The sequence below is a fragment of the Tinamus guttatus genome, unplaced genomic scaffold (assembly GCF_059628265.1).
Source record: "Tinamus guttatus ecotype Peru unplaced genomic scaffold, ASM5962826v1 Tinamus_guttatus_pri_ptg000399l, whole genome shotgun sequence".
NCBI classification, from domain to species: domain Eukaryota; kingdom Metazoa; phylum Chordata; class Aves; order Tinamiformes; family Tinamidae; genus Tinamus; species Tinamus guttatus.
In genome coordinates, this window is record NW_028288933.1 from 1 (window position 1) to 15,697 (window position 15,697).

Consider the following 15,697-nt stretch of genomic DNA (forward strand, 5'->3'; position numbering starts at 1 on the left):
AGCACTGTACCTTATACTTCCCTCTTTAATTCACAGGCCTTTTATTGGTAGGTTAGGTCCCTTAATATCATTGCATATTTTAAGCTGGGAAAGAAGGTGATCTCAGTTAATGTTATCTCCTAATTATTTTTTTATGTGATATAGCTAGTTAGTATGTGTTGGATCAGATCGCCATTTATCTCAGGAGCACTGCTGACTCTTATAACCAGGATCTTCCGTGAGCGAGGGGAAGTTTTGCTCCACTAACATTGGTTTTCTTGCCATGCCATAGAGTTTATGATAATAAGCCTATGACACTGGTTTTGATAATGTGGCTAAGAAACAGAAGTGCTGTCTCTAATGTTAGAACCACAAGCACAGCAAATGCAAAGCAGCACTCACTGACGGAGACCCACAGAAAGTATAATGCAATCTCTGGAAGCAATAAAATGTGGTTAATAATTATTGAAAAGTCTAGGCAAGAGTACAGCTGGGAACATGCCAGACTGCCTGACTAGGGTTTGGGTTGGCAGTTTGGCATAGTATCTTGCCAGTCATTGATTACGTGGGTATTTGAGCATTTCTTCTAGTTAATATCAGATTTTATAAGAAAATTGGTATATGTTTTCTTTACATCTCAGCCAACCATTTCCAGGTTTTACTTGTAGAATCAATGAGTGTGGGTCGGGCCTTGGTATACAGTGAAGTGTTGTAAACACAGGGAAAAAAAAAGTTTAATTGTGGTTGCATCCACACACATTACAAAAATATAGAACAGGATTGTTTTCAAAATGGTAATCGTAGAAACTCTTTCCTGAATAGCAATCATTAGCACTGTGTCTCTGGACTCCAACTTTTTATAGATATAGGAACAAATATAATGTAAGCTTTGTATAATTTTCTATGTTATTGGTTCTAAACGTTTTCTAGCATGTAAAGTAATTACTTTTGGTTACAAGAAATTAAAGAAATAAGGGTGCCTAATGAGGAGTGGAGGATTTGTACTCCACTTAAATGTGAATCCAGCATTTTTGATTATGGTGAGCATCATTTTACTGCAGTGGCAGAGAACTTGGAAGGGTGACAGCTTGCAGCCAGGACCTATGGGACTCCTGTGGCAGCTGAAGTGCTGTTACACAGAAGTTCCTCAGATGAGGATAAGTTAATCATGCTGGGGATTAAGCTGAGAAAGATAATGAGGGCTTTGGCCTGTCCGATGAAAAAAACCATGGCGCTTTCCCTGGAAAGGATCAGTACTCAGTGCTGCTTCCTCAAAGCCAGGCCATCTCCTGCACCTCCGGAGAGGTGTGAGTCACAAGTGCGGGATCACGGATGCCCATCCTGCACCCAGCCCTAGATTAGGGAGCAGGGCAGGGCTGTGTGCATGCTAGTCCAGTGAAAGCAACGTGCCAGGGCTCAGAAAAAATGAGCCAGGATCTCCACAGTGCAGCTAAGGACGAGGCCTGGCAGAAGGCAGTTAAAGCAGTTAACACCCTGGGGAAATGCTCAGTTGGGCGTCTTCTCAGCCCTGATACCCGTGAAAGGGAAAGCTCTCCATAGCAAATGGAATTTGTTTTCCAGATGCAGAATGTCTCATTCCCAAACACTTAAAGAAAAAAATATGTAAAAGGCCATGTCATTCAGGGATCAAAAAATTTCAGAGGAGAACCAGAGACATTTTAAATTGGCCTCAGAGGAAGTCTGTCATTATTGAAACTCTTTAGGTTTGTCACATATGCCAAAATACAAGACAAGGCAAGTGAAAGAGCTCATGTTGGTGGCCCAGGAAAACCAGCTGCCTGGAACAAAATAGGCTAGGCTTGTTTAAGCTGGCAACAAAAAATGATTCTTAAAATGATTCATAAAATGAGAAAACTAGCAGAATCTGTTTTCTAGGTGAGGGTGGAAGCTGCCAGACATCATACGTGAAGACTCACTTATCTCTAAATACGTTCATTGAAGCCATATTCGTGAGCCTTTTGATTTTTTTGCTTTAAGCAAGTACCTCTGTGACTGAATCTTACTGGCACCTCAGTTTAATTTGGGCGAAATCCAGCCTTGTGCAGACTATGACATGAAGTCAATGCACTACTACAATCTTCACAATAAGGACAATCAGGATTTAGGGTAGTGGATACTTAACTGTGCTGACCTTTGAAGAAAATGCAAATCCAAAATCTCTTCTAACTTGGTACTTAGTTAGAAAGCCTAACAGAAGCTTCTTTGAGAAAACCTCTGTAGGAAGATGGCAATTTTATCCCTTGCAGTAATGCCTGAGGCTTAGCCTTTAGTAAGAAATGTATCCGTCTGCATTCTTGTTTTAGGAGTTGGGGAGGAGGTCTAAATCAGAGGCACAGAGCAGATCAGAATCACTCTTTACCTTCAAGAAACTTAAAACCTTTAACTGGAGGAATGGCTGAATGCAGAGTCCTATTTTCAGGTGGAATGCAAAGTGTTTTTTAGTGATTTCTCCTTGTAAGACTGTTTTTATGGGGAGAGATGACTCTGTATCCATATGGTGTAAAGAAGGTAAAGAAATCAGCCGGAAAGAGAAATTAAAGAGCTGTTTTATGGAGCAGCAAATGTAACAGCGCAAGGATTTGTTGCTTTTCTCTTGATAGCTTTGTAAAAGGCAAGATGAGTGCTCAAAGGTGTAAAGCTAATTTCATTTTTAAACGGCCTTGTGGACATAAGGTAATTCTGACCATGTTCCAGGAGGAAAGCAACAGCAAGATTGTTAGGCAAGAATTTCTTGCATTCCCCAATTTATTTTTATATGGCTAAAGTGTTTTATGAATACTGCTCCAGACCATTGACAAATTGTTCCTTCATGTCCAGCAGGAAAGACAAAGTAGGAACAAGTACAGGTTCAAATGACTGTACTGCCAGGTGTTTTGGTCGCAGCCTTTCTTGCTAACAAAAAAGCTCTTCGAACAGGTATTGAACTGGTGAAGTGGATATAACTCAAGTGATTCGTAATGTTAATCACTGCTCTTCTGGTACCGTAGATATTCTGCTAGAAGATGTCACAGAGGGAGCACTCCACAAAGAAGGCCATAGCGTGAAAATTTTAGTCACTATAAACAAGGGCTACAGTCGAGCCAAGGTAAGTTCATTATCCAAATAACAGAATTACAGCTCTGGCAAATCCTGCAGTATAGTGGCTGCAGTCCTTTCACTATTTTCAGCCGTAAACTAAATGGGAATATCCTAGGGATAGCACTTCCTTTCTGTGTCATCTATATATGTTTAGTCAGTATAATATATGCTAATAATGTCACATAGCCTCCACCTGCTTTTGTGATGGCTCAGACATTACCAGTTCTCAATTTAATTAGTACAGAGCTGTTCTGGGACCTGCCATCTCCATTCAAACATGGTTATAAATTTGATACATGCTTTAGTCCCTAAAGGTGCAGGTATGAATATTTTGCTGAAGCAATCCATTTGGAATCCCATTGTCATGTTTCATGTTTTGTATTACAAAAGTATTATAAATACAATGCAAATTTTATTTGTATACAGCTTTCTCTAAACATAGATGGAACCAAAGAGCAGAGTAAGATGCCGTGCTTCCTTCCCTATACAGATGTACAAAGCATTATTATTGTTACCTATTTCCAGCTCAGAGATTTTTAGTAAAGTTTTAGCATCATATTCTGCATAATTTTATTTTCCTTAATGGTAAATTTAGTTATAGCACAAGTTGTGAAATCTCCGTCTTTGTAGGACCAGAAAACACATGCGTACCTGATAGGATCAATTGGAGTGAGTGGAAAAACAAAATGGGATATTTTAGATGGTGTAATCAGACGCCTCTTTAAGGTAAGACATTGAGGAACTAGCTCAAGTATTAATTCCATATTTTTTCTTGCTTTAGAAAAAATGTGTATTTTCTTTTGTCTTGACGTCTTGACAAGTCTTTTTTTTTTATGTTTAGCTGACACCACTGTTAAACATTATTCTTAAGGTTGTTCTTTTATTTAGATTGTAGACAGTTCTGTATTTCATGCAACTCTGAGAACCTTCTTGAAATATGACTTAATATATACCAAAGTATGTGTCTGTATTACTTCATTCAATGACTGTATCTATTTTTACATTTAAGTTTTCTTATAATTTCAGGAATATATATTCCGAGTGGATCCAGCTACCAGCCTGGGTTTAAGCTCTGACTGCATTGCTAGTTATTCTATAGGGGATGTAATTAGAGCTCACAGCTTAGAAGTGCCTGAACTGCTGCCTTGTGGATATCTGGTTGGAGATAATAACGTCATCACTGTGAACCTCAAAGGTAAAACCACAAGAATACTTTTGCAGATACTGTACAGTTCTTCACTGCATTCCCCCCTTTTCCCTTCGTTTTCTTTTAGACTTGACCCTTCTGTAGCCTGACCCCTACCACACAGAGCATTTTGAGGCAAACCCAAGAATATCCCTTTCCTTCTCTGTCTGACTCTCAAGTCATAGCAAAGTACAAAATTCTGAATAGGGAGGAAAAAAAAAAAAAGAGCTTATGATCAGAAAAATTAATGCATAACCCAGTTCCACAGAGAAAACTGCAACATTTCAAAAGCTGTAGGGATTTGCTGTTGGACGGGAGAGAGGCCTTCAAAAGGACTGTGCATGTATTGATGTGACAACTGGTAATCCTTGTGGCTGTTGCTTTGACCTTTTTCTGTCGTGATTGTGTGAAACACACGTCTTTGCCTCACTGAGCCTTCTCTTCACATTCACTTTGATTTCATGTTTCCCACCCAACTAGTCACGCTGCTACTGCTTAATTTTCAGCTCCTGTGGAAAGATGTAAATATTTCCTACAGTGATGAAAACCTGCATGGGAGTTTGCTTCAGGCAGCAGTATCTTACCTGCCTTCAGCATGGCATAGACATTATCAGGTGCTGGGCCAAACCTTAGCAAGGATGGAGACAAGCCATTTTCCTTTTCTTTTGTTTCCAGGAGTGGAAGAAAACAGTTTGGATAGTTTTGTGTTTGACACATTAATTCCTAAGCCAATTACGCAGCGGTACTTTAATTTACTGATGGAGCATCGCCGAATTATTCTGTCGGGACCCAGTGGCACAGGAAAGACCTATTTAGCTAACAGACTGGCTGAATATGTAATAACTAAGTCTGGCAGAAAAAAAACTGAGGATGCAATTGCAACTTTTAACGTAGATCACAAGTCAAGCAAGGTAAGTCACAACCGATATGGTAACCTATTGCCTCATTTGTAGTGAGGACACAGCATGGATCCTACTAATTGGCATACTGTTTTGTTGCTCATTTGTCATCCTTTCCTACAAGGATTATTTCCAATCCTGTGAGTGATGAAGACCAGGTCTCTCAGTTCTAAACAGAACATTGAAGCACTGTGAAGGAAACCTGAATTTTTGCTCACCGAAGGAAACCCACCTTAAGTATAGATGCAGAGTAAAATGCCCATGTAACTTCTGTTCTTAGCGTGTCAGGATCTGACCAGGCTAAAATTACCTCACGCATCTTACTACACTCAGAGTGATTTATTTAGCCCAGATTATCGAGCTTCTAATATCACTACTGTGCTACCTACCATAATATGATTCAACTGTTATCCTAAATTGGGAATTTTCCTCACTTGGTATCCAGAAAGATGGTCAGAAAATGAAAGATTTTGTGCAGGCTTTCAGCTTTTCACAGAACATAATTAATGTTAACTTAATATAAGAAAGAAGAAGATGCAGATCCCAAAGGGATGGGATAACCATTCCAGTGAAAACATCTCCTTTGAGTGTCTTTATGCAGATGATTTGTGATGCCATTTACTTCAGCAGGGAAAGTGTTCATATTTTATTCTTATACCATATATGCATTTAAAAGGGAAATCTTCCCAGAGAAGAAAGAGCTTTGACTTGCTGTTAAATTGCTTGTTGTACCTGTTTCTTTTTTTCATATTCCTATTTTTTGTTTCTGTGAAGATTACATAGAACTTCTGGGTTTATAATAAGAAAGAAAAAAAAATATATCATTCTCAAATACAGTATGCTTGAATAATATAGGGGCTGCTATTCTTTGGAAGAAATCCGTGATTTTCCCCATAGATCTTAAAAAGCCAAACAAAAAGAGTTCTTGAAATGAAAAAGTTACATATTGCAACTAAATAATAACCAACCCAGACTCCCAAGAGCAAGGAAGTGTCAATAAAAACATGAAAAGTTTTGATTATAGAACGTTTTATTTTATTCTGGCACTAAATGGCTGCCAGCTAGACAGCTGACCAAGGACAAAAAAAAAAGAAAAAGAAAAAAAAATTAAAATACCTGTTTACACAAGGAACTTTATTAAGAAATTAAGAAATGTGATACAGTATCTTCAAAAGATTGAACAGATTTTCAGTGAGAGAGCTGAAAGGAGATAGCTGAAGAAGCAGTTCTATATACCTAGACTGGGTAACAGTTAGCTGGTTTTGATATATAAGTGCAGCATTCATAAAATTGGAGGGCCAGTGAGAATAGCTCAGCCCACTGGAAATAGCGTATTTCCCACTGGAGATTAGATATTTCATAGCAGGTTCCTGAGGAATGTATCCACCAAATGGATATGCTTCAATCTCTTGCCTTATGTTTAGTGCCTTTGTTTTTCCTCGCATATGACTTCAGTATTGCCCTAATTTAGGAGCAGAGTTTCCTGCCTGTGCTGATCATGTTGAATTATCCACAGTTTGAAAACCCTGTAGCAGTTTCTTTCTGGAAATCTTTTCCACTGTAGTTACATGCCTGGTCTAACTGGCCTAATCTTCTCTGTTTCTTTGTTAATTCTGTGGCAGGATCTGCGACAATACCTGGCTAATCTGGCTGAGCAATGCAGTGCTGACAACAATGGTGCTGACCTCCCCGTGGTCATAATTCTTGATAACCTCCACCACATCAGTTCACTAAGCGACATCTTCAATGGTTTCCTCAATTGTAAATATAATAAATGGTAAGATTCACACACCTTAACTAACAGTTAAAACGTGTTTGCTGCCTTGCAGAATAAAATGTCCCATTGGAACCTTGGAGTCCCTTAAGCTAGATGAGGAAGACCCTTAGAAAGGTCCTTCGATTTGAGTGCTCATATAATTTTCCCCTTCTTCAGCCCAATATTTCTGGTGTCTGCTTCCCCTTATTTTTACAACTCCAAGGAATGTCAGTGAGATATTAATGTAGCATTGAATTTAAGAACGGATTTAAATGCTTGACTGGATTAGAGTCTTGTTCCTTTTGCTACTGGATTAGGGTCTTGTTCCTTTTGCTCCATCAGATCACACAGGCTCATTAGTACCATGCAGAGAGGATATGAGACAGTAAGAATAAATGCAGTTTATAACAGTGGAATCTGGGATATGTGTGAACCCCATGGGCCATGCTATGCAGAAGCAGCTGTATAGCTGATGGACTTGCATTTCCTACAGTTTTCCTGTGAGCCACAGTAGTGCAGAAATGTGAACTTGACCAAATGTCCTTTATTGCCAAGGAATAATACATATAATGGTATCTGGAAACTTCTACTGGCTTATTAATTAGGGTATTTCCACTGCAAAAGCTCCATCTTAGGAACAACCCTTCATAAAATTGCTGTGCACTATGTTTTATTTGTGAGGTGCCCTGGCTTCTGAAATTGAAACTGTAAGCCTACTACAAAATAATGAGGCACACATGCACAGGTTTACCTTAGTTCTTTGTTACAGTTGGGCACTAGTAAATTGTAAATGTGCAGAAAGGAGGAACATGCAAGAATAAACATGCAAAAAAAGAGGTCAGCTCAGAAATACTTTAAATCTCAGACTAAAATGTATCTGTGGTCTCTTGCCAAAGTTTGTCTAGTGCAATTCAGAATATTCTCAGGATATGGGAATGGGTTGTCCCTCAACAAAATTCCCACTTGAATCTGCTACTTTTCTCTTCCAGTCCCTATATTATTGGAACTATGAACCAGGGAGTTTCTTCTTCACCAAATCTGGAGCTTCATCACAATTTCAGGTACCTTTACTCTGTATTTATTTTGTCCATTTTTGCACAGAGTTCTCAAACTCCCTTTTTCTTAGCCCAGCTCTTCTGCAAAGATCCATCACAGCAAAGTGGTTTAGCTCCTATATTGGTAACTCTCAAAGTGGTGTTTTTTCCTTCTGGTGGAAGAAACAAGATACCTCTCCTGTATCTCTAGCATGATGCTACGGTTGTCGCCTTCTATTTATCTGCAGTGCTGTCGTGAATTCTAGCTGAAACCTGTTATCTTGATTACATTGCAGCAGAGGGCAATAAGGAAAAAATACAAGCTGGTGGTTTATCATCAGAGCTGTTTTATGTTTGCTGGTTCACCAGCCTTTGGACCTCATGACATCATTTTCATCTGTATGTTCAAGAGGATATGGTATATTAGCTATTCATTGCTACCTGACATTTATCCTTTCTTCCCAGGTGGGTGCTGTGTGCTAACCACACAGAGCCTGTTAAAGGTTTTTTGGGCAGATACCTGAGAAGGAAACTGATTGAGACTGAAATAGAAAAGAACGTACGCAATAATGAGCTCATGAAAATCATTGACTGGATCCCCAAAACGTGGCATCATCTCAACAGCTTCCTAGAAACGCACAGCTCTTCAGATGTAACCATTGGTGAGTCCTGTTCCAGTGGTTAGAAATAAGGATGAAGGCTGAGCATAGCAGAGATTAGTAAAGGTTGAATTTCCTTTTGTAGAAAAAAATCTGTCCCATTCTACCATGGGAAATGCAAAATCGCTGTGGGGAAATTGCTTGCTTAGTATTAACAGCGGATTGAAAAGAAAATGTAAAAATTAATGAGAAAGTATGTATTCCTTAGCTTTTCTGCCCTGGTTGCTAAAGACCTTTGAGTAAATGATTATCATTTTAAAAATTCAACACCAAAAATGACCTCAATAGCAAGTCTTCGAAGTTTAATTTTTTTTCCTGCTTTCACATTGCAGCATAATTACAGCAATAAAAACACTGGGTCTGTCGGTTCGGCAAATGAACAGGTGGGAGATGTACATATACCTGAGGTCTTCTAGTGAAATAGCTATGTTAACAGAAAATCACACTTTAACATAGCTATGCCAGTGAAAGTTTCCTTTTTTTTTTTTTTCTGTGCAAGTGTTGTCAGGTCTTAGGATTGCATAAAGTGGCGCTAGTTCATTTTTAATAATAGCACTGATAGCTCAGTAGTTGTAGTCTCATATTACCATTTCCTTCATTGGAGTCTGCTCCGGTACTAATTTTTCTTTAATTTTGTAAAGGTTATTTTTAGGGTGTCCAACTGGTTCAACATGTGTAATAATACACAACTTGACTTCTCAGGTCCCCGCCTTTTCCTCCCCTGCCCTATGGATGTTGATGGCTCCCGAGTGTGGTTCACAGACCTCTGGAACTATTCCCTAGTACCGTATCTTCTGGAAGCTGTGAGAGAGGGGCTTCAGGTAAGTAAGTTGCTTACTTCAGTGAAAATTTGTGTATTAGTTTCACAGGCATTCTTGGAGATAGTTTTAAGCAATGCATCCCAGTGTTGTGTATTTACAAGAAAAAAAATGCAGTAAGTTTATAGAAAACAGCTTTGGACTTGCTTTGACTTGCTCTTACCCTAAAATGTAATTTGTCTTTATTTGACCCATGCTTCTCCTCCATGCCTGCTGGAAGGTTTTCCTTTTCCCACCGTTTGAACAGAGTTCACAGCAATGTTGAATACAGCTTGTATTGCCTTCCTGAGTGAGGCAGGCTCAGCCTGTGACCACATGGAAGAGCCCCTACACTGTGTAACCAAAGAGCTTTGTTCCATCTGATCCTCTTGCAGAGGATCTGGTTACTGAGCTTATCATACCAGATAGAGTTAACTTACTTTTTGGCTTTGTTGAACATTCAAATTGGCTTTGTTTTTGCCCTTGTAACTTACAGCACTATATTTTCCCAGATTTTGGTCTCTCTCAACTTTCCCTTTCCTCTGTGGCTAAGGTTTTTTCCCTGCTCTGTCCACAGGTCAGAGTGCTTCGTGGTGCCTCCACCCTTCCCTCCTCAGAGCTAGGGGTTAGCAGCGTCTCCATTACACATTAGTCAAGTTTCTCCTACCTTAACAGCAGGGGTGCAAATAGTTTTACTGTATATGGCACTGTATGTTCTCCCCCTTAAGTAAAGAATTAGGACCATTGCATATCTCTTGAACAAACCTAAATCTTGAAAATAATCCAGTCTTTGTTTTTTTCCTATTGGATTTTTCCCTTTTGCTTTCATTTTATGTACTGCAATCCTGTGAGAAGATACATAATGGAAAGGCAGGTTTTTTCCACACATGAAAGAAATTACTGCATGGTGCAGAGAGGATTGTCCTGGACCAGTCAAAAAAAAAAAAAAAAAAAAAAAACTGTGCAAGCAGCTGCAATGTCTTTATCACCTTGCACTGACATAGTGTCATATTGACGAGATGGAGCTTTTGAATCTTGCCTGTTGCATATCTCACACTTTGCTAGAACTGCTTATCTCTCTGGGAATTAGAGAGTCTTTAGACATTGTGCAAAAACCTGCCAAACTTCTGATAGAGCAGCCACAGTAAGATTAACAGTGCTTGTTTGGACCAGCTATAAAAAGCAGTAATAGGCTTCATGCTCATATTTTTCCAAATACTCAGAGTACCTACTTAAATGAAAAGTTCAGCTCTAGAGCAGAAGATGGCAGCAGACAGAAGAAAATACAGCGTTTCATGAACCTTTCCAATTTTTAGATGCTTTGGATGACATCCATGGAACAACATTTTTAATGATGCACAGAAATCTTTTGCATGATATAATTAGATGTTCCTAGATCCAGAGCAGAGTGGAAAATGGCTTTCGAGCCTGGTACTTAGCAAACTTATATGTGAGACCCAGAATCTACAATCCTTGTCCCAGATTCCAGAAAAGATTGAATCTGTTAATCCAGAATGAAGGAAGTGCTGCCTCCAGCCTGGAGATAGTTTTCTACCTCCCTGCAAAAATATTTCCTCTTGGCTCATTTAGGCAGATCCCTGCTAAGCAGCCTAGCCTCTGTGAAGGGCATAAGGAGCCGGGTTATCCCTGTGCATAATATAGGGAATTTGGCTGCCTAACCTGGAGCGCTGCATCAGCGAGTGCCTGGGAGCAGCTGTTGTGATGATGAGCACATCTCTGTGGCGTTAGCACTAAAATCCGTAACTATTTTATTCCTCGCCAGGAGCGTGGCCCATCTGAATGCCCCATAGAGTATTCCCTGACAGTATTATGCTGCTGAGGCTGCTTGAGCTGGGCCAGATCACAGAAAGCACTGCTGAATTCTTCTCAATCCCAACGTGTCTTTTTTTACTGCAGACAACATAGCTGGAGGGAAGGTGTAAAGTGGCAGCTCAGGGTCTCCCAGTTAACATGTTGCTCGTGAAATGCAGTGAGGCACAGGGGAGCATTTGAGTGAGGACCTCCTAAAAGTGGAGGGTTCTCACTCACCCTTCCTTCTGCCCTCATGCCAGGTTTGTAAGTACTGCTGTGCTTCACAGCAGGGGAATCCCAGCCTTCATGGATTCCTTCTCTTAACTTGAAAAAGATCTCAGACTTACGCTGTGGACTATGTCTTCTCCCATGCTTCTGGATCCAGATTTACTAGGAGAAGAAAACAATTGGCACCAGCACTTCCTAATTATTTTCAGACAAAATCAATGTAACTTCAATATTTTAGATAGTTTTCACTGATATGCCTAAAGTAAATTACCTGAAGGTTTTGTTTCATGTGGTATCAAAAACTTGCAACTCACTGTTGTCTACGAGTATCACTAGTTTTGGAGTCTCTTTCAACATGCAGCCACGCTGCGTGTTGAAGAAGCACTAGTGGAGCTATGGTTGCTTGAATTTCTAATCCTATCTGAGATAGCAAGCAAACAGTTCATTGAAATGGTCTAGATACGTTTGGTTACTTTTGGCCTGCTATTGCAACTAGTCCTGAAAACTCCATAGGATAAAAACTTCCATGCATTATGTCCATACTACAGATGTACGGGAAGAGGGCACCGTGGGAGGATCCCTCCAAATGGGTAGCTGATACCTATCCATGGAGCTCAGCGTCGCTGCAGCATGAGTGGCCATCGCTGCTTCAGCTGAGACCAGAAGATGTTGGGTACGAAGGTTACGCGTCAGCAAAAGAAGGAACAACCTCAAAGCACGTTCCACAGAGTGAAACAGAAGGGGATCCCTTGGTAAGCCTTAAACGTGGGGAGAACTGCTTGCAGAATGTACCTGACTGGCACACATTAAATTGTAATGTGTACAGTAAAGAACATACTGTTTATCTGTTCCAACATGATACTTTAAAATGAATCTTAGTGTAATGTATATATATATATATATAAAAGTGATAGGAATAAAAGGAAAATCTGCCAAGAGGGAAGATATTAATATCAAGCTAATGTGTCCTTAAATTGTACGCATATCTCATCTGCTCACTAATGTTATACGTCTCCATCATGATAATTGCTCTCAAGCAATTTATTAATTGATTTATTCTAAAAAACATCTTTCCAGGTCAGGCAATATGTCTTCTACATTTCACAGATGAGGAACACACATTATCTAACTTGTCTGTTGTATGGAATTTAGTGGAAATGCAAATTTGACAGCCATCCTCCAATTCCTCAGAACATTTTAAGATAAATAATGACTGTATAGCAGTCAAAATGAATATGGAATGCAAGTGTGGTGACATTAAAAGATAAGAGGTTGATTTCCCTAAATGCTGTGTATTATTTTATTTAAATATGATCCCAGACGTTTGGGTTTACCAATGCCTCCTCTGCTAATGGAATATTAAATTGCATATATTGAACTGCTATTCTGGTACATTCTCTATAGACTGACTTTATCATAATTCATAATACCACTTTAGAGAACTACCTTTGGAATACAGGAAAGGGAATTTCTCAGAGCAAAAAGCATTGAAATCTTATGAGTGCCAAGGAAATGAATCATTAGCTCCTCCAGAGTGTTCAGTCCCGTAAACCAAGCATTGCACCTTGAAAAAGTGTAGGGGATCAGCTCCTCTGACCCTCAGCCTCCCAGCCCAAAGGCTCTGGTGTGATTCCCCTGTGATTCGGGCTGCCAGTTGGCCAGGTCGCCAGCACACAGGCATCACCCTCCACTAAGCAATATATGCGAGTGCACCGGAGGCCGAGGAATGGAGTGGCCCATGGCCCTTGCTCCCAACATACTGAGATTGTTTGCTGTGTAACAGCTTCCCATATTTGAGTAGTTAGGAGAAGTTTGAAACTTCTGCCCCTAGGGTTGACCCTGCCTAATGGGAGCTAGTGGGAGGGCAAACACTGGCCCCGGGGGGACAGCCTCACACCCAAGGATTGTGCTTCTGGAGACAGGAGATTTCATATATGGGCTGCATTACACACTTACTGCAGGTACCTACACCCTCAAATATGCATAGCTATTAAGTTTACTGCTAGAAAGCTACCTGCTTTAACAGGTTAAACATCATTAAAGATCATTAAACACTGCTCAAAGTCTAGAGAAAGCTTTACAAACTTCAGCCTTGAGACCAAAAAAAAAAAAAAAGAAAAGATTCCTGAGCAAATCTGAAAAGGGATTTAACACTCACACACAAAGAACTTCTCCTTCTCGTTTTCATTCCTGTTCCCTGTAATGACAGCTTATTTGTTCTTTGAAATACGTTAAAGCCATGTTAGCATTGCTTGCAGCCCTGAGTATGCTGCCTGGAGTGGGTGTTTCATAAATAAAATCCCAATAGTTACACAGAGCTGGTGTCAAGCATCCAAGTAATTTTCTGGAGCTTGCTGCTGGTTTTTATGATATTTCTAATGGGGTTCGGGTTCCAGGAATGCCCAAATGAGCTATGCGGGGCTCTCCCTCTCCGGGGAAGGAGGGTCTCTTGCTGCTCCCCTTGCGAGGGGAGCTCCTCCAGAGCGGCTGGTATCTTTTGGGAAGCAGCTGGCCCGAGTCCACCCCTCGCTCGCCACCTGCCCGACTTGCAGTGTGTGACTTGTGTGATTATGTTTTTAGTTGCTTTCTCCGATATATTCTGTCTACTTCATCCAAAAATTATTTGGAAGCCTGACTGTTTCCAAATACAGGCCCAGATGTCCAGCTGCGATATGGCTTCCTTCCCCTGCCCGTGCTGCAGCTGCAGCCACAGCCGCTGCCACCTCGGAATTAGAGAGACTTATCAGGCAGCTCCACTGTGTCCCCCTGGCCCCTTGCACCTTTAAACCTGCTCTGCTGTCTAAAGAAGCCCAGCAGACAGTGAAGAGGGTGCCAGGAAGAGCCGCTGGCCTCTGACTCTTTCCAAAATCCTTTTGTGTGGTCTCCCTCAGCGGGACACGAGCACACCCCATACAGCGGGGGGCTTTATTAAAATTTAGCATGGCTGTGGCAGCATCGGATGAGATGAGATTATGTAAACGTTTCCTTCTGCTTTCAGATGAATATGCTGATGAGGCTTCAGGAGGCAGCCAACTATTCGAGCGCACAAAGCTGTGACAGTGATAGCACCAGCCACCATGACGATATTTTGGATTCATCCCTCGAATCGACTCTCTGAAAGGCACAAATTGTGGTGCAGGATCATGGTAAAATCTGTTTCCACTAGACCACTGCCAGTATTAAAGCAGCACGCCAAGGTCCCTAATTGAGAATGGTGTGTTGTAGGTAGGCAGGAGACCTAACTCTGCAAAGTCAGGAAGAAAAATTGAGGTGGAAAGCTTGAATTAGTTTAATTTCAAGGCATTTCAGTATCTCTGGAGCCAAGTGCGACTCCGTTTGTCAACTGGAAAGGGCCCTAGATCAAGGGCATCTAAGCAGATTGCACATGTGTTAGCCAAACTGGAATTTTTCCCCCTTTTCTCTCTGTCTCTCTTTGCCTCTCTCTCTGTCTCTGTACAAGTTGACGGCGCAAACTTGTTTGGTTCCTTTTTCCTTTGCTTTCCCCTGACGCGTGAGCAACGCGGTCTCCTAGTTCTCCTCTCACCGCTGCGGCGCCGCGCGGAGCTGGTCACAGGACGGCAGCGGCGTCGGCGTCGCGCTGCTGCCCATCCCAAAACAGGTCAGAGATGATGGTGGTAACTCCAAAGCACAAGCAGCATTGTGCAATCGCCAGGAAACATGACTGTGATATGCTGGATAAGTGCCAATTTAATTCTAACTGCCATGGTCACGGTGATGCTCTCCATCGAGTTTTTAGTGTACGAGTCACAGATTTTATAAAGTTGTTTTTACCACAAAGGTCTTTTTTAACCACCTGCCCACTCCTTAACCGCAGTTTTATACCAATTACTAGCCAACACTGATTAAAGGCTTTTTAGGGCTTCATTTGTTTGAGCCTTTTCAGTGAAAGAAGGAACATTTCCTATGGTGCTGTCTCACTGCCTTAAAACAGATTTCTAGAACAGTTTTACAGCTGGTTTAATTCCTAAACCATTGGTAATTTACACTGTTTTTTTCTTCATTTATTAATGAAAAACGTCAGTTAACACAGTAGCCTCATATCTGTATATCATGATTTTTTAAAGAAATGGATAGGAGAAAGAACAGTTGCTATATAATATTTTTATCTTGTGAATAGATTGCTCTGCCTACCCTCAGAAATACACAAGGAACCCAAACCCACTTCCACTGCCACCTAAATGCTGAGAAAATCGGCTCAAATCCATTTGGTCCCATGGAATGGAATTT

The 15,697-nt window shown here is 40.7% G+C and overlaps 1 long non-coding RNA gene across 1 annotated transcript; it reads left to right on the plus strand.

Annotated features, from left to right (window-relative positions):
- The first annotated feature begins 12,075 nt into the window (after positions 1-12,075).
- Positions 12,076-14,784, plus strand: LOC148593388 (uncharacterized). The gene is made up of 2 exons (XR_015913732.1): positions 12,076-12,201; positions 14,448-14,784. It is a non-coding gene; the product is annotated as an uncharacterized LOC148593388 (long non-coding RNA).
- The last annotated feature ends 913 nt before the right edge of the window (positions 14,785-15,697 follow it).